The following is a 21,367-nucleotide window of genomic DNA, read 5'->3' as shown; positions in this document are numbered from 1 at the left end:
AATAAAACAGCAGTCAATAACTAAAGTCAAAGTAAAAGATGAATGACTGCTAAACCTCCCTGTGGAAGCTAATAGTTTTCTTTATCTTTAAATAATCTGTATTTCAGTTCTATTTCTCTGATCCTCTTTAGATTTACTTACATTGTACCTTAACACATTTCTTTCCTTTGATTTTTGCTCAGCTTCTTGTAGATTTGTCTCAGTGAGGAAAATGAAAGCATATTTCTCATAAATTCATTTGTAGATTAATATAATCCCATATAATTAAATTTTATGGTATAATAAAAACTATTCATTAGTATTCCATAAAACTGGTAGCATAATACTGTTGATTACTGTACTCAAGTGTGCATAAAATTTTGCAAAAATTCAAGTAAGAGTTGAAACTTCGTGGTGAAATACTGAGTAGTGTGAATGAGGGATGATGTAAAAATACAATGATCAACTGAGAATGAGGATAATACCATTTCCAATACTCTAGGAAAATACATTTAAAACAAAAAAAAATGCTGGATAAATCTCACAAGTATTCTTGTGAATATATAACTGAGTAAAGTTTAAAATATGGGCAATCACAAGGTATCAGAGATACAGAATAATCAGAAATGAAGATAAATAATCCCATTATGACCCGTGGATTTTCGGGAAAGCAAAGAAAAGAGGATGAAGAGGGGCAAGTTGTTGAATTAGGGGTTACAGGGGCTTGGGTTTAAGGTCCAAATGGAGACAGAGATGATGCATCAGGATTTAAGGGGAGAAAGTACATGAAACTCACAGACTGGACTTGAAGTGTGATTTAGATAAAAATATTGCCCACTCATATAAAACAATGATTTTCTCTAAGAAATTTTTCTGTCTCTTTTCAAGTTGTGAGCTATGGATGAGGGGGTGGGGACCATTATTATGCTCCTCTGTATATCTAAAAGACAGCTTTACAGCCCAAATTCTATAACAACCTACTAATGCTACATACAAAGTTAAATAGTGACCCGAAATGTAACTCTCTGAAAGTTAAGGAATACATATGTAATGAGAGACACTTCACAACAATTCAATAAAGCATAAAAAAGCTATATGCAGAATAAATCAAAGAATTTTTTATCCATAGATATATTATTTTAAAAAATAAACAGAACAAAAAATAAAGCAACCACTGCTTATTATAAAAAATTTGTAAACAGGAAAATTAATCCAAAGTATGTAGAACATGGATTTTACTAAGGAGAGAAAATTAAACAAATTTAAAAAGATAAATACATCCAAAAGTTGATTCTTTTAAAAATTTTAAGAAAATTGGTCAATTTCTCAGAAACATGAGCAAATGCAAAACAAAGAGAACAAAATATGTAAGGTTTCAAATCAGAAATAAGATATAAATATTAACACAGCAGAAATTAAGAATACCTTTATGGATGTACTATCACAACTCTACAACAACAACAATAAACTTAAATATATTAATCTCCATACAGCATTTGGGAAGACAGATAAGATTTATCATTAAAGAGGCAAAAGGACCAGATTACTTTACAACTAATCATAACAAAACAATAGATAATCACATTAGGATTTCATTTATCCAAACAATAAAAAAACTCTCTCTCATGAATTTTGTGACGATTTAATAGTACTTGACAAATATCTGATTAAGAAAGTATGAGATGAACTATTAAACAAATTCACTGATGAATATAGGTAGACTATTTCAAATAGAATCTAAAAAACTGCCCCAAATTATCCTATGATCAAGATTTATTTCAGTAATACATGGGTGAAAATAGATGATAGATAGATAGATGATGGATAGATAGATAGATAGAAGGTAGATAGAGTAGAAATGTATACAGATAGAGAAAATTTATATATATATATGAAATATAGCCTGACTTTGTTGTAACAAAAAATTAAAGAAAGAACATTATATATGTTTTTATTACTTGATCAATCACTAGTGAAAATCCATATTCTCTCCTAATAAATTTGAAGTAAAGTGAGAATATGGTGAACTACTAAAATAAGATTAAAATTTCTAAAGAAATAAAGTTGACACAATTACATTAAACAACAACATGCCTTGCTCATCCTAATTAAAATCAAGTAGCAAATAAGGATACTCACTTTCATCTTTTATATTCAACATTCCATTGCCATCTTGAAAATGCCATAAGATATAAACCATAAAATAACAGAGATTATTATCAGAATGAAGTTATGAAACTGCTGCAGTTAGAAATTACGAAAGCCATATTTTTTCAAGGTTCTACATCTTTTAAAGGTAGATGTGCCTAACAATGACTGCCACCTTATTATTGTGCATATTTTAATCAGTTACATTTTCTTCATAAAAATACCTAAAATAAAAGTACATAAAATAACAACATGCACTTAAATAAAGATAATAAAGTATGATATTTTCTTCCTGATACATTACTATGTACCTAGAAAACAATAAAATCGAATCAGAAACTAATAGATTTAATAAGATGAAGAAAGGATACTTATAAACAAAAGTCAGTTGGCAATATTTATAGCAGCATAAGCCCCTACATCTAAAAGGTCTAAATAATAATAAACAGAAAATAGAAATAGGCAATTTAGAGAACACTAAATCCCATTTAGTAAAGAATGTAGGATTGTCTATTGATACTAGAATCCATCTAATGTCAAAAAATTGACATTGAGGTAAAAATTTACACCCATCAAACTGCCAATTTTAAAGGACCCCTTTCATCTGTTACTGAATAGGATCATGGGCAAAAGGGTACTTTCCTATAGCACACATGAAAATTTAAACTGCTAAAACTTTCTGGAAAGCAATCAGAAAACCTACGATTTGAAAGTGCACATATACTTTGATGTGGAAATTCCATGTCTGCAATTTTCTCTCACAGAAATTAAACCAATTCATTCTGGAAGGATATACAGTATTAAAAGTGTAATATGAAAAGGAAGGCATAGTATGAAAAGCAGCATTTCTGGTGGTAAAAAAATCTCAAAACAAAATGAAAACTCATCAATTAATGGAATGTCATGCAGTTATTAAGCATAAATATATTAGAGTTACACCATTAGATTTGTGGTAATTATTGTGACTTTTTTTTCTGAAAAGAGGTAAAAGACGGAAAAGTGTGTTTGATGTAATCAAGTTTTGTAATGGAAACCCTGGCAAAAACCCTTCAATATGTGTATATATGTATATGTTCATACAGATATAGAGATGGGTGTATGTAAAATACATGCAAAAGTAAACATTTTTACATATTATTTATTTAAAATAATATAAAATATATTGCACCCAGTTGGCTCATGCCCTGCACATTCCAAAAAAAAGGTCTGTCTGCCTTAAGACTGGCCCTTGGTTAGCTGCTGGGAGATAATTTCTCAGCCTCTAAAATAACTTGCCTGATGAGAATGTTTTTCTTAAATGCCTTAGGCCCTGGCCATACTATATCAGTTTGACCTGATGGGCTGGCCTAAGTAGCCAACGTCAGTTCTTTGGACCCCGCATACCTATGTGACTGACTCCCCAATAAAACCCCTGGGATCCAAGGCTCAGGTGAGCTTCCCTGGTTGGAAATACTTAGTACACGTTGTCACACATGTCAAGAATTAAGTTCATGCTTATGTGATTCCATTGGGGTGGGGACAGCTGAAAGCTTGTGCCTGGTTTCTCCTGGACCTTGTCCACTGGATGGAGGTCCCCACTTCATGGCTTGTTGTCAACCAGGGCCACATGACCTCCTCCAACTTCAAAGCCAGAAAGAGACAACTTTTATCTTAAAATTAACTACCTTGGACTTTATTACCTATGCAAAGTTCCTTTCAATTATATTCTTATATGATTGAAGGCAGCAGAAGATGTGTGTACGTCAAGGTGTGGGAGCTTTGGGGCCTGAGATGGTTAATTTTATGTGTCAACTGTCTATGGTGCCCAGAGAGTCAAACATTATTCTGGCTGTCTCTGTAAGGGTGTATCTGAGTGAGATTAACATTTAAACTGGTGAACTTGAGTAAAGTAAATTGTCCTCCATGATGAGGGTAAGCTTTATGCAAGCACCCCCTAGTAAGAAAATTCTACAGCAGACTGCCTTCAGACTTAATCTGCAAAATCAGCTCTTCCTGGTTCTTCAGCAAACTGCCTTTGAACTCAAACTGCTGCCATCCCTGGGTCTCCTACCTACAGATTTTGGACTTCCCATCCTCCATAAGCACATGAGTCAGTTGTTACTTCCTTATTACATATACGTATTCGTTCCAACTCTCTGGAGAATCCAGACTAACTCAGGGACTATCTTAGAATTCTGCCTGCTATGCATGAAATACATTAGAAAGACTTAAATTGTACTTCTAGAGATGAAAGCTACAAAATCTGTGGTGAAAAAAAAACACATGATGATATTTATAGGACATTCCATCCAAAAACGACAGACTACACTTTCTTCTCAAGTGCACATGGAACATTTTCCAGGATAGATCACATCTTGGGTCACAAATCAAACCTCGGCAAATTCAAGAAAATTGAAATCATATCAAGCATCTTCTCAGACCACAATGCCATGAGACTGGATATCAATTACAGGAAAAAAACTGCAAAAAATACAAACACATGGAGGCTAAACAATTCACTCTTAAACAACCAAGGAATCACTAAAGAAAACAAAGAGGAAATCAAAAAATATCTAGAAACAAATGACAACGAAAACACAACAACCCAAAACCTATGGGATGAAGCAAAAGCAGTTCTAAGAGGGAAGTTTATAGCAATACAGTCCTACCTTAAGAAACAAGAAAATGATCGAATAAACAACCTAACCTTACACCTCAAACAACTAGAGAAAGAAGAACAAAGAAACCCCAAAGTGAGCAGAAGGAAAGAAATCATAAAGATCAGAGCAGAAATAAATGAAAAAGAAAGGAAAGAAACCATAAGAAAAATAAATAAAACTAAAAGCTGGTTCTTTGAGAAGATTAACAAAATTGATAAACCATTAGCCAGACTCGTCAAGAAAAAAAGGGAGAAGATGCAAATCAACAGAATTAGAAATGAAAAAGGAGAAGTAACAACGGACACCTCAGAAATACAAAACATCATGAGAGACTACTACAAGCAACTATATGCCAATAAATTGGATAACCTGGAAGAAATGGATAAATTCTTAGAAAAATACAATATTCCAAGACTGAACCAGGAAGAAATAGAAACCATGAACAGACCAATCACAAGTACAGAAATTGAGGCAGTGATTAAAAATCTCCCAACACACAAAAGCCCAGGGCCAGATGGGTTCACGGGCGAATTCTATCAAACATTTAGAGAAGACTTAACACCTATCCTTCTGAAACTCTTCCAAAATATTGCAGAAGGCGGAACACTCCCAAACTCATTCTATGAGGCTACCATCACCCTGATACCAAAACCAGGCAAAGATGTCACAAAAAAAGAAAACTACAGACCAATATCACTGATGAATATAGATGTAAAAATCCTCAACAAAATACTAGCTAACAGACTCCAACAGCACATTAAAAAAATCATACACCATGATCAAGTGGGGTTTATCCCTGGGATGCAAGGATTCTTCAATATACGCAAATCAATCAACGTGATACATCATATCAACAAATTGAGGGATAAAAACCATATGATCATCTCAATAGATGCAGAAAAAGCTTTTGACAAAGTTCAACATCCATTTATGATAAAAGCTCTCCAGCAAATGGGCACAGAAGGAAATTACCACAACATAATAAAAGCCATATATGAAAAACCAAAAGCCAACATCGTTCTCAATGGGGAAAAACTGGAAGAATTCCCTCTAAGAACAGGAACAAGACAAGGGTATCCACTCTCACCACTATTATTCAACATAGTTTTGCAAGTTTTAGCCACAGCAATCAGAGAAGAAAAAGAAATAAAAGGAATCCAAATTGGAAAAGAAGTAAAATTGTCACTCTTTGCAGATGACATGATATTATATATAGAAAACCCTAAAGACTCTACCAGAAAACTGCTAGCACTAATTGATGAGTTTAGTAAAGTAGCAGGATACAAAATTAATGCACAGAAATCTCTTGCATTCCTATACACTAACAACGGAAGAGCAGAAAGAGAAATTAAGGAAACTCTCCCATTCACCATTGCAACAAAAAGAATAAAATACCTAGGAATAAACCTGCCTAAGGAGGCAAAAGATCTGTATGCAGAAAACTTTAAGACATTGATGAAAGAAATCAAAGAAGACACAAACAGATGGAGGGACATACCGTGTTCCTGGATTGGAAGAATCAACATCGTGAAAATGACTGTACTACCCAAAGCAATTTACAGATTCAATGCAATCCTGATCAAATTACCAATGGCATTTTCACAGAACTAGAGCAAGAAATCTTACGATTTGTATGGAAACGCAAAAGATCCTGAATAGCCAAAGCAATCTTGAGAAGGAAAAATGGAGTTGGTGGAATCAGGCTTCCTGACTTCAAACTATACTACAAGGCCATAGTGATCAAGACAGTATGGTACTGGCACAAAAATAGAAAGGACGATCAATGGAAAATAATAGAGAACTCAGAAGTAAGCCCAAACACATATGGGCACCTTATCTTTGACAAAGGAGGCACGAGTATACAATGGAAAAAAGACAGCCTCTTCAATAAGTGGTGCTGGGAAAATTGGACAGCAACATGTAAAAGAATGAAATGAGAACACTTCCTAACACCATACACAAAAATAAACTCCAAATGGATTAAAGACCTACATGTAAGGCCAGACACTATAAAACTCCGAGAGGAAAACATAGGCAGAACACTCTATGACATCCATCAAAGCAAGATCCTTTTTGACCCACCTCCTAGAATCATGGAAATAAAATCAAGAATAAACAAATGGGACCTCATGAAACTTAAAAGCTTTTGCACAGTGAAAGAAACCATAAACAAGACTAAAAGGCAACCCTCAGAATGGGAAAAAATAATTGCCTATGAAACAACGGACAAAGGATTAACCTCCAAAATATACAAGCAGCTCATGAAGCTTCATACCAAAAAAGCAGATAACCCAATCCACAAATGGGCGGAAGACCTAAATAGACATTTCTCCAACGAAGACATACAGATGGCCAACAAACACATGAAAAGATGCTCAACATCACTAATCATCAGAGAAATGCAAGTCAAAGCCACAATGAGGTATCACCTCACACCGATCAGAATGGCCATCATCACAAAATCTGGAAACAACAAATGTTGGAGAGGGTGTGGAGAAAAGGGAACTCTCCTGCACTGTTGGTGGGAATGTAAGTTGGTACAGCCACTATGGAAAACAATCTGGAGGTTCCTTAAAAAACTACAAATAGAACTACCATATGATCCAGTAATCCCACTCCTGGGCATATACCCAAAGAAAACCATAATCCCAAAAGAAACATGTACCATCATGTTTATTGCAGCACTCTTTACAATAGCCAGGACATGGAAGCAACCTAAATGCCCATCAACAAATGAATGGATAAAGAAGATGTGGCATATATATACAATGGAATGTTACTCAGCTATAAAAAGGGATGAGATGGAGCTATATGTAATGAGGTGGATAGAACTACAATCTGTCATACAGAGTGAAGTAAGTCAGAAAGAGAAGGACAAATATTGTATGCTAACTCACATATACGGAATCTAAAAATGGTACTGATGAACTCAGTGACAAGAACAAGGATGCAGATACAGAGAATGGACTGGAGAACTTGGGGTATGGGAGGGGGCGGGGGGTGAGGGGGAAACAGACGAGGCGAGAGAGTGGCGCAGACATGTATATACTACCAACTGTAAAACAGTCGGTGGGAAGTTGTTGTATAACAAGGGGAGTCCAACTCGAGGATGGAGGAAGCCTTGGGGGACTGGGGCGGGGAGGGTGGGGGGGGCTCGAGGCGGGGGGAGTCAAGGAAGGGAGGGAATGCGGGGATATGTGTATAAAAACAGATGATTGAACCTGGTGTACCCCCCAAAAAAATTTTTAAAAATAAAAAAAATTTAAAAAAAATCTAAGATGGGGAAAAAAAAAAAAAAACACATGAAATACGTATAATGAAACTGACCATATTTTGGGCTATAAAATAATTCAAGTCATACAAAGTATGAATTCTCACCACAATAGAATTTTAAAAGTAACAGAAAGACATGAGAACAGTCTCCAGATATATGGAACTAACATAAATTGAAATAAAACATGGTTCACTGAAGAAATCAAGAGATATCTAAAATATTTTTGAAATGAGTGAGAATTAAAACACAACATGTTAAAATACTTTGGATGCAGCAAAAGCAGTATTGAGAGGAAATTTTATTGCACTAAATGTCTATACTATAAAAAAAGAAGAAAAATGTCTAATAAATTTTCTCATTTTTTCCCTCAAAACTAGAAAAAAAGAGAAAGATAAGACAATCAAATCCAAAGTAAACAAGAAAAATAATAAAAAAAATTATTCTAGAAAGAAATTGAAATGGAAGATAAATGTTGGTTCCTAGAGAAAATCAGGAAAGAATGGAGATGCCACAAATTACAAATACAAGGAATATGAGAGATGATGTAACTGCAGATTTTATAGATATTAAAATGACAATAAAGGAATATTATTAAAAGTGCATAAGCATAAGTTGACAGCTTAGATAAAATGCACAAATTCCTCAGCGCATGCTGCACTGTGCACTACAGTGGTACTTAAACAGCGATTGTTAAAGAAGACTTGTAGGACCCAAAGTGACAGTATTTACAACTGAAGTTTATTACAACAAAAAGATATACGACATGAACAGCATTAAAATAAGGGTATGGGGACTTTCCACAAACCTGTGTCTAAGACTCCAGGCTTCCAATGCAGGGTGCATGGGTTCAATCCCTGGTCGGGTAATAAGATTCCACATGTTGCATGGTGAGGCCAGAAAAAAAATTTTTTTTTAATAAATAAATAAATAAAAATAAGGGTATGGCCCCAGGCAAAAGTTGTCTCACATAAAGGGATTCAAAGAGGCGAGGTACACCCTCCTACTGTCCTCCCTCTTTAGGGATCATGGACATATTTTCTCTCTCAGGCCAGAAACCACTGACAGGTATAGAAAACACTTCAACCCTAGAGAGCCCAAATAAAGTCACAGCTGGGTATTTTTATATTTTATTAATTGTATAGGAACATACCTGCTACATATATAGTCTCAAAAGGCGAAGCCTAAAATAGTCTCACTCAGACCAAGTGCAAATAATAAATGTCACTATTATCAATAAACAGTGTTAACCATCTGGTAAACACTGTCCTGAAACTCCTCAGATGCAAGATTACAAAGCAACATGTTGATCAGTATATTTCATGCCTTTCCAGGAGTCAGTGCCATGCTGGAAGTTCAGCAAAGATAGCTCAGAGCAACTCCAGGCTTGCTAGAATTAACCTTCAAAGCACAGACACAAACAAATTTCACTCCAAAAAACAAACAAACAAAAACCCCCAAAACAGAAAATGAACAGGCACCTATGCATTGTACAGATTTAAAATGTGGTTAAAAAAATTCCCACAAGTAAAATCCAAGCCGTCTGGCTTCACTGGTAAATTGTACCAAAAATGTAAGTAAGAAATAATACTATTTCCACACAAATTTTTCCAGAAAATTAATATGGAGAGTATGTTTCCAAACTTATTTTATGAGGTCAACAATAGCCTGATAACTAAATCAGACAAAAACATTACAAGAAGTAGACAGACCCATACCCCTAATAAACATAGGTGTAAAAATAAAATGTTAGCCATTAGAACCCAGCAATAGATATACAGATATAGATATATATGCATCATTACCCCAGAGGATTTTTATCCCAGGAATGTAAGATGGATTTAACATTTGAAAATAAATCAACATAACCCACCATATAAAAAAAGACTAAAAAATAAAATGTATATATACATGATTACCTCAATCAATGCAGAAGCATTTGAAAAAATCCAACATCCATTCCTAATAAAAATATTACTAGCCAATATTTCATAACAACTTTAAATGTAGTATAATCTATAAAAATATTGAATCCTTATGTTTTACACCTGAAACTAATTTTGTAATCAACTATATTTAATTTAAAAAATACTTAGCAAGCTAGGAAAGGAAACTTCCTCAACTTGATAAGACATCTACAAAAAAATACAACATCACATGTAATAATGAAATATTGAATGTTTCCCCCCAAAATCAAGAGCAACACAAAGATGTCCACTGCTACTATTTCTATTCAACATTGTACTGAAGGTTACAGTTAATGCAGTAAGTCCAAAAAAGAAAAAAAAAAATCTAGATTCCAGAAGAAAATAATAACAAAGGAGGTATCACACACCCTGATTTCAAACTGTATTACAAAACTACAGTAAGCAAAACAGTATAGTATTTGCACACAAAAAAATGCATAAATCAATTCACTAGAATAGAGAGCCCAGAAATAAACCCACTCGTATATATTCCATTAATCTATGACACAGGACAAAGATTAAATGATGAGTAAAACACAACATCTTCAATAAACAATGCAGGAAAAATTGGACAACTATATGGAAAAGGATCAAACTGGACTACTTTGACACACCATATACAAAATAAAATGCATTAGAGATTTAAATGTAAGAGCTGAAACCATAAAACTTCTGGAAGAAAAAATAGGCAGTAAACTCTTTGACATTAGTCATAGCAATATTTCTTTAGATATGTTTCCTCATACAAGAGAAATAAAAGCAAAAATAAACTAATGGCACTACATCAAACTCGAAAGCTTTTGCACAGGGAAGGAAACTATCAACAAAACAAAAAGCTTCCTACTGAATAAAAGATATTCACAAACTGTATCTGATAAGGGATTAATATCCAAATATACAAAGAACTCAGAAAAATCAACATCAAAAAAACCAACATCCCAATTCAAAAATGGGCAGAAGACATGAGTAGACATTTTTCCAAAGAAGACATACAGATGGCCAGCAGACACATGAAAATAGGTTCAACATTGCTCATTATCAGGGAAATGTAAATCAAAACCACAATGAGATATTACCTCATACTTGTCAGAATAGCTATTATCCAAAAAAACAATAAATAATGTCTTGGTGAGGAGGTAAAGAAAAGGGAACCTACATGCACTGTTGGTGGGAATGTAAATTGGTGCAACCACAATGGAAAACATTATAGGGATTCCTCAAAAAATTAAAAATAGAAGTACCATAAGATTTAGCAATTCTACTCCTAGGTATTTACCCAAACAAAACAAAAATACTGATTCAAAATTATATATGCACCCCTATGTCATTGCACATTATTTCCAATAGCCAAGAGAAGCAACCTAAGTGTGCATTGATAGATGAGTGGATGAAGAAGATGGGGTGTGTATATATATGTGTATATATATAGTATATATATATATATACACACATATATATAGTGGAATATACATATATGGTGGAATATTGCTTAGTCATAAAACAGAATGAAATTTTGCCATCGGTGACAACATGGATGGACCCAGAGAGAATATTACATTAAGTAAAAATAAGTCAGACAGAGAAAGAAAAATATTCTATGATTTCACTTACATATGGAATCTAAAAAACAAAAGAAATGAATTACCAGAACAAAAACAGACTCATAGATACAAAAAGAAACAGGTGTTTGTTTGGGGGGGTGGGGGGGGAGTAAAAACAAAACAAAACAAAAACAAAAATGGTAACTATTTGAGGTAGTGAATTCTAATTAGCTTGATTGTTTTGATCATTTTACAATGTATAGTTAGATGAAAACTTTGTGTCTTACACCTTAAATATATAAAATTTTGTTAACTATACCTCAAAAGAGCTGAAAAATATTTTTAAATAGAAAAAAAAGAAGTGTACATACTGTATTCTTCCCATCATATAAAATTCTAGAAAATGCAAACTAATCTGTTACAGAGAACAGCTGAGTGAGAGGTAGCAGTGGGGGATGGGCAGGAAGGAGCGACTTTAAAAGGGGCACAAAGAAACTTTGGGGAATGATGGATATGTTTATGATCATGATGGTGCTGATAATCTCTTGTAAGTATGTATATCAAAACTTCAAAATATACACCTTAAATAGTGCATTTCATTGTATGTCAATTATACTTCAATAATGCTGTTTGAAATTAAAAAGCAAAACAATATGATTCGGTGATATAAAAACATGACAAAAATCTGTATTGACATCTTCAAAGGCTTATAATCTTAAAATAGATTATAGCATATTTAAAAGAACAAGAACATATTACTCAGCTATAAAAAGGGATGAGATGGAGCTATATGTAATGAGGTGGATAGAACTACAGTCTGTCATACAGAGTGAAGTAAGTCAGAAAGAGAAAGACAAATATTGTATGCTAACTCACATATACGGAATCTAAAAATGGTACTGATGAACTCAGTGACAAGAACAAGGACGCAGATACAGAGAATGGACTGGAGAACTCGAGGTTTGGGAGGGGGCACGGGGTGAAGGGGAAGCTGAGACGAAGCGAGAGAGCAGCACAGACATATATATACTACCAACTGTAAAATAGATAGTCAATGGGAAGTTGTTGTATAACAAAGGGAGTCCAACTCGAGGATGGAAGATGCCTTAGAGGACTGGGGCGGGGAGGGTGGGGGGGACTCGAGGCGAGGGGAGTCAAGGAAGGGAGGGAATATGGGGATATGTGTATAAAAACAGATGATTGAACTTGGTGTACCCCCCAAAAAATAATAAATAAATAAATAAAATTAAAAATAAAAAAAAGAACAAGAACATTGTTAATCAACTATACTCCAATATAAAATAAAAAGGTTAAAATAAAGAAAAAAGGAACGAGATATGAATAGGCGTAAAACAAAAATAATGTACATTAAAACCTGTTTGTGGTGGCAAATGTTTGATATAAACTACTCATGACTTTTATGACATACATTTTCCAAAAGTGAAATAATACTTTGATCAAGAAATTTCACTTCTACCAATTACACTCACACATGCAAAAATATTTGTACAAAAATACTTTTGATAGAATGAGTAAGAACTGTGGAACATAAAGAACACTCTACATTTAATTCAGGCATTGGTTTAAAAATTACCAAAATAGTCACAGAACCAATGTTATTAATAGTGAATAATTGGGAAAAAAAATTGATACTATGTGATAAATTAGTATATGTTTAAATATATGAAAGCGGATGTTTCTACTGATGTGAAATATATGTAACAAAATATACCACTTTAACAATTTTTAAGTGTAAAATTCAGTGGCATTAAATACATGCATATTGGCGTGGAACCACAAAGCACGTTTTGTAACCTATTACAATATATGGTGGCAGGGTTTTATGTATTCATCAATAATGTTCATAATATAATCGGTGTATTTCGAGAAAGAAATATCTTGAAGAATAAGGTACAATGTAAGCAACAGCCTTGTGTACTTTTATAAACTTTTCCATTTTCTTATCTGATTGAAATTGTCCAAAAATAATAAAACATTCATATGATAAAGGATTTTATTCATATAATAAAGAATGGCAATCTTCAAAATGCCTTACTAGATGTGCAGCATTTGTTGTAATGACCTATGTAATAGAAATGATACACTTGTCCTCCTGCCCTTTGTCAAACGCTGCTGTAGCATCCTCCTGTCTCCAAGGACACGGTCCCCACTGAAGCCTGTGTTACTTGTGTTTCTGCCAAGCTTCATTACTTAGAAAATTAAGTAATGACTCTTCAGCAAGGTCCATTTGTTTTTGTCACTTAATGGTATTTTCTGCAAATTAAAAAGTCACATTGGCACTGACTGTAAAAGCAGTTCTTTCTGTGCTGCTGTTTAAAATTTATCTCCTCCAGCAGTAGAGAGAGTTCCTCAGCTTTTACTGTAATCTATTTTTGTTTCAATGATGGAGATCGTAAAAAAATATTTGGAACTTTATAATAGCACTAAGCCCATCAGAAGCAAGTCCTTCCAGTTTGTTGGAGATGATAAACAAAGGGAGCTCTATATATTCCCAGACATGACAATGAATGTGAAGACATAAACACCTTTGCTAAAATATGACTTTTAACATTGTAGTCTTAATTTTGCTATGTTTAAACAACCACCAGGAGCTCTGATTTACTAACATAGGAGTAAATATGATAATCTGTCTCTTTGATTGTAATTCCCTTTTAAGATTTCGGTTACATTTTCCTCTGAAAACAAAAATGAATTTCAGTAATAATTTATATTTTTAATGTATTTAAGATACATTTTTGAGATGTTGGTTTTTAGAATGAATTTTCCTTGTGTAGATACATGTCATTGCCTGGGAGGTTTCCATTCATAAAGTTATATTTAAAAATCTGTATCTAACTTAATGTAATAAATATTCAGAGTAACTTTGGATAGATAGATATTCAACCTCAAATTAAAAATAGTCCTTCCTGTATACAGAAGTATATAAGAGTGTCCTCTCATATACTCATTACAGATTCCTGTGTTCATTTCAAACATTTGTTTGAAAGACATAATAATCAGAAATCAGATGCTCACACTTTAGTGTCAATCTGTTTACTAACTCTATTAATAAAATAAATTGTAATGTCTTAGTGAAAAACAGATGTATTCTGAGAATTTAAAAATACTCAAAGTTTGAAGGGCTGAGTAAGATTTCACAATGAAGCGCACATCATCTGAGAGGTAGGTGGCCTGCAAATATATGTGTATGTCTATCCCCTCCACATCTCAGTTTGATATAAATGCTTGAAAGTTGTTGAATGAGAGACTAAATTTCCTAAGAGAATTTTAACTTTTGAGCAAAATGTAATCCTCAGTTAGCGATTTTTCTCTATATTGGAAACACTGGAGCTGGGTAAATAGTCATAATCAATTCTGCCTCAACCTCAGTAAGAAGAGAGTGCAATATGTTAAACAATAAAGTGAATCAGCTCACAAAACAAACAAACTGGGTACACAAGGGAAATTTCTTTCTATTAATTGGTGTCACAAAACCTCAAGATGTGAAACAATAATTGAATAGTAGAAATATTTGAGTCCTTATTGTGCGGCATCAATGAAGGTAGTTCCTTGACTGAAAGATGGGGAGGGAAGAGAAAGCAGTCATCATTGTGTCAGCAGTAAATGGAACACACATATTCAGTAAAAGTAATGCACAAATTCAGAAATAAAAAGTGGACTGTGCAGCAGGAGTGGGGGGCGAGTAGCAGAGCTTATGTCATTCATAAGAATTAAGAACATTTAACATAAAAACAAACAAACAAAATTTTTTTGGAACAAAGACCTCAAGTTTTGCTCTAGAATCTGTATAGCAAACCCAAGTTATACTAACACTATTTTTTGAAAAATACTCAAAATTTCAAGAAAAGACATGAAATCAAGGTTGAAATTTCATTATTAGTTTCTGAGTAGAGAATTCTTGAGAGTAAAAAGACATTATTGCTACCATAAAATTACACCTCCTCAAAAATCTACTTAGTCACATGGGAAAATCCCAAGCACAGGATAGACATAAAATGTAAATATGTATTTATATATAATTATATATAATGAAGTATAAAAGCTTGAGTACATTAAATTTTAAGTCAGTTAAAATAATCTATAATCTATAAGCAAATTTCTCTGAATATCATATATAGATTGGAGAGAAGTCAGAAGCCAGTGATGAGAAACGGTACAGTAACAACATTCATTCCGCTGGGACTGACAGAGGACCCTGACCTGCAGGTTCTGATTTTTATCTTTCTGTTTCTCACCTACATGCTGAGTGTGACTGGAAACCTGACCATCATCACACTCACCTTTGTGGATTCCCACCTGAAAACACACATGTACTATTTTTTACAAAATTTCTCCTTCTTGGAGATCACATTCACAACTGCCTGTATCCCCAGATACCTATATAGCATCGTAACAGGTGACAAGGTCATTACCTGTAATGCATGTACATTCAAGTGTTTTTTACTGACCTCTGTGGAGTAACAGAATTTTTTCTTCTGGCCACCATGTCCTATGACCAGCATGTGGCCATCTGCAAACTCCTGCATTATGTGACCATCATGAGCAGCAGGGTCTGCAGGATTCTCACCATCTGTTGTTGGATGGCTGGTTTGTGTATATTAATCCCACCACTTAGCCTGGGTTTAAATCTAAAATTCTGTGACTCTAACAAGATTGATCATTTTAGCTGTGATGCTTTTCCCTTAGTGAAAATTTCATGCTCAGACACATGGTTCACAGAACAGACAGTTATAATCTGTGCTGTGCTGACCCTGAATATGATTCTGACTTGTGTTGTTTTATCATATGCTTACAACATCAAGACAATTTTTAAGTTCCCTTCTGTTCAGCAAAGGAAAAAGGCCTATTCAACCTGTTTTTCCCACATGACTGTGGTGTCCATCACCTATGGCACATGCATTTTCACCTACATGAATCCTACAGCAAAGGAACAAGTGACTATTAATAAAGTGGTTTCACTGCTCATTTCTTCTATTTCACCTACGCTGAACCCATTTATTTATACCTTGAGAAACAATCTAGTTAAGAAAGCCTTAAGGACTCAATCAAAAGAATTGCCTTGTTCTTAACAAAGGAAAGAAAATAATATTTTAAAAACATTACCTGGAAAACAAGGATAAATGGCCACAGACATTTTATTTTTGAAGTCTATAATTTTTTGAAGTTTGAAACTTTTTGATATTTCGAAGTTTGTTTTTAATATTGATAATATATGCTTGTCACATTAATTTTCTGAACACTTCTTAAACCTAGCTTCCATTGAACCCTGCTCAAGCCATTTGTATTTTCATTATTCAAACCAATATCTGATAGTTTGCATGTCAATTTCTTTAAAAAATTTATTTTGAAAAGAAATTAACTTAATATTATTTTACTATATAATAAAAGTCACGACTCGGGAAAATACAGGGGAAAAATTTTTGAGCTCTTCTCAAATATACACAATAGTGATACCTAAACACATGTAGTAAGAGTAATTTTATGTAAATATTTAAAATGGATGAAAACCACATAATTTAAAATATGTGCAAAAGATAATAGCATCTCTCAATACTGAGAAAAGAGAGGAATCTATGTATTACTATTATGAACACACAGAAGTACTGGATAAAATTTAATGAATATTCTTTTTGAATTCACAGCTGAAATCATGGCACAGTTGTAAATAGACAATTTCAGAAATAAAGATTCAACTGAAAGTAGAGCAATAATTCATAAAAGGACATGGGTGCTCAGGAGAGTACAGACGGGATATGGGAGCATGGATTGCACTATGGATCACAGAGACTTAGGTATGAAGTCTCAGGATGAGTGTAATGAGAGCACTTGTGCCACAGCTACACATTCACTGAAAGTCTGAATTGGAAAACCATGCTCATTTTCAAAGGAAGATTGCATTTTTTTCTGATAAGTATTGTCTTCTGCTTCTCAAGCTGTGAATCAATGGAATAGCATTCCCCAGTGTATCTGATAGCTTGTGCCAACATCTAACACAAATTAAAATTTTATAATCCAAATTCCTGTTATAATAATCCAAATTATAGATACAAAGAATTGAAATATATACACAGATATAATACTTTAGAAATTATTTACATCAAATTAACTAACTGTTATGTGGAAAACAATGCAATGCAGGCATGCCATCACAAATTATTTGAAATACTGGCAAATCTATAGACAAAAGGAATTCTATTATCTTACATATATTCATTATTTACAAAAATGTAAACTAGCCCCAAAGAAAGGGACTTATACCTATCCTAACAAATTTGAAAAAGTAAAAAACTCACAATAGTAAATGGAAAATGTAACTTACTATGGGTAGAAAAGGAAATCAATTAAATAAGCTAAGGAAATACAAAAAGCCGGTTCTTTGAAAAGTCCAATAGCATAGATAAACCCCACTCCAGCAGATGCAATCAGTAAAATACAGAAATTCTCAATATTTTATTAGCTCTTGGGCATGCAGTAACATGAGAAAACACAATAAGCTGGATAAATATGGGAAAGAATGAGTAAAACTATTGAATCCCACTGGTTTTAAAGTCTTACTTTATCCACATTTGCCCTTATAAAATGGATATGTCATACAACGAATGGCATCTATCATTGTTCATAGTTTAATTGGCAATATTTTCTTTTCAATAGTGATATACAGTATAACTGCATGACAAAATTGATGATGTCTTAAAGTTGATGAAATTTAACATATCTTTTCTGTCCCCTGAGGACATTCTTGTATATCCAGAAAACTCAAGAAACTCTGATAGGGAAGTGGAGATTTTAATAAGGGAATTTGGTGTTCTACCTGAAAAAACAGAAATTATTTAAAAACCAGTAGATGATCATAGCAGTAAGCAACAGGAAATCAAGAAGCAAATATTATTTCAGTCATAATAGTCATAGAATTTTAATACCAACAGAATAACTTTAACATAGAAGTACAGTATACATATAAAGAGAGTACTGAATATCTTAAAAGAATATAAAATATAATTAAAACAAAAGAAAGGCCATCAATATTTTGGGTGGAAAATTATAATATGAGCATGTGTATGTTTATAATATAGATTATTTATGTATTGTAGAAATGTTTATTTATATATAATCACTAAACAAGTAGACTATTAAAGGAAGACAAATTTTAATTCAGGTTATCTGAGGCAGAAACTGATGCAATCAGAAATAATAGTGTGTAGAATGAGACAAAGGAAAAAATTAAAATGAAACTGATTATACTATCCCACTTATATGTGAAAGTTTGAGTGTATATATATATTTGGGTGTAAATAAACTTCTTTTTTCAAATACATTTCCATCTACAAAATGTTAGAATATCGAATGTTTATTTCCAAGTGAAAAAAATAAACTGCACTTCATTTTGTTAACACTAGTTCACTAAAACAAAAAATGCAAAAGAGAAAACCTCTTGAAGGTGTAAACATTGCACATTATACAATGGAATATTATTCAGCCATAGAAAAGGAGAAAATCATGCCAGTGGCAACAACATGGATGGACCTTGAGGGAATTACGCAAATGAAGTAAGTCAGACAGTGAAAGACAAATACTGTATATTCTCACTTAATGTGAAATCTTGAAAATCAAAAACAAACAGAAAAGAAACCCCCCTAAACAAAAAGAACCGAAAAAAAGCCTCATACAAAAAGAGAACAGATTTGTGGTTACCAGAGGCAGAAGAGATGGGGGATTGGATGAAGGTGGTCAAAAAGTCAAACATCGGTTTTAAGATCAATAAGTACCAGGGATGTAATGTAGAACATAATGACTACAGTTAACCCCGCTCTATGGTATGTCTGAAACTTGTTAAGAGGGTAAATCCTAAGAGTTCTCATCACAAGGAAAAGATTTTCCTTGTCTATCTCTTTAATTTTGTGTCTATATGAGGTGATGGAGGTTCACTAACCTTATTGTGGTAATCATTTCATAATATATGTAACTCAAGTCATTACACTGAAGACCAACATCATTAGTCATTAAGGACATGCGAATCAAAACCACAGAGATGCCACTTCACATCCACTAGGATGGCTAAAGCGAAAAAAGACAGACAAAAGCGTTGGTAAAGATGTGAAGATATTGGAACAATCTTTGTTGCTGATTATTCATAATATTGTACAGCAATTTTGGAATAAAATTTTGCAGTCTCTCAAAAATTAAACACAGAGTAACCAAAATGACCTGGCAATTCTACCCTTTGGTACATACCAAAGAGAACTGAAAATATACGTACACACAAAAACTTGAACTTGAATGTTCATAGTAGCATTATTCATAATAGTAGCCAGAGAGTGAAAAAACCCAAAGGCCTGTCACTGGATGAATGGATAAACAAAGTGTGATACATCAATACAATGGGATATTCTTTCTCAAAAAAAAAAAAAATGAAAAACTGATACACGCTACATGAATGAAACTTGAAAGTATCATGCTAGGAGAAAGTGCCAGTCACAGAAGACCACATATCCTATTATTTCATATATACAAAAAGTCCAGAATTGACAATTCCACAGAGACAGAAAGTAGATTATTTGTTGCCAGCAACCGGAAGTAGAGGGTGATGGAAGTGACGGCTAATGGCTTTCTTTTGGTAGTGATAAAAATGTTCTAAAATTAGATAATGGCAATAGAACAAAATGTTATTAATATAATAAAACCCACCAAATTGTATACTTTAAAAGAATAAATTTTATGTTATTCACTCTTTTAAATAAAGCCTTAATTTTAAAAATGAGTTACAGATACATGCAATAACAAGGATGAATTTCAAAAAACTTTATGCTAACTGAAAGATGTCAGGCTTAGAAACATACATATTGTATACTTCAACCATATAAAACTCTAGAAAACACAATATACTTCTTAAAAACTGAATCTATAATAGCACAAAATACATGAATGGTTGCCTGAAATAGGAGCTATGGAGAATGATAATAAAAACATAAAAGAGAAACTTTTTTGGGAGATGGGAATATTCTGTCTCTAATGTGGTTCTGATTATAGAGGTGTATACATTTGTCAAAATTCATCAAACTGTACAATTAAAATAGGTACTGGGCTGCCCTGGTGGCTCAGTGGTTAAGAATCCACTTGCCAATGTATGGGACATGGGTTCAAGCCCTGGTCCAGGAAGATCCCACATGCCACAGAGCAACTAAGCCTGTGTGCCACAACTACTGAGCCCATGTGCTGCAACTACTGGAACTCATGCGCCTAGAGTCCATGCTCTGCAACCAAGAGAAGCCACCGCAATTAGAAATCAGCACACTGAAACAAAGAGTAGCCCCCGCTCTCCGCGGGGGCTGCTAGAGAAAACTCTTGCACAGCAACGAAGACCCAATGCAGCCATAAATAAATAAATAATAAAATTGATCTTAAAAAAAAAGGAAATGAAAGTAAAATGATTTGTAAGGGGCTATTTTAAATAAACTGATGGATAACCACAGCAATACATTTTTTAAATGGTAAAGCACTATAAAGAGTATAAATTTACAACAACAAAGTTTGATTTAACCTCTGATGTTACACTAATACAATGGACTGAAGTTAAATGGAATTAAAATGATGCATGTCAATATTATTAGGTTAAAATAAATTTATGAATATCAAAGTCTAAAATAGCATGACAAATTATATACCTCAATGTTTTTTTAATTAATGTTCATACATTTGTAAATACCACATGTGATATATAATGGCATATTTATAGAAGAAAAAATGTGGAAAGATGTGCTCCAAAGCATTAGCCTTTGCTATCTTTTTAAAAAATGATCATTC

The 21,367-nt window shown here is 33.4% G+C and overlaps 1 pseudogene; it reads left to right on the top strand.

Annotated features, from left to right (window-relative positions):
- Positions 1-15,709: 15,709 nt before the first annotated feature.
- LOC130834053 (olfactory receptor 6C2-like) lies at positions 15,710-16,652 on the top strand (annotated as a pseudogene).
- The last annotated feature ends 4,715 nt before the right edge of the window (positions 16,653-21,367 follow it).

The sequence above is a fragment of the Hippopotamus amphibius genome, chromosome 12 (genome assembly GCF_030028045.1).
Source record: "Hippopotamus amphibius kiboko isolate mHipAmp2 chromosome 12, mHipAmp2.hap2, whole genome shotgun sequence".
Classification (NCBI taxonomy): domain Eukaryota; kingdom Metazoa; phylum Chordata; class Mammalia; order Artiodactyla; family Hippopotamidae; genus Hippopotamus; species Hippopotamus amphibius.
Note: the sequence above shows the minus strand (reverse complement) of the source record. Positions and strands in the feature narration are given on the sequence as shown.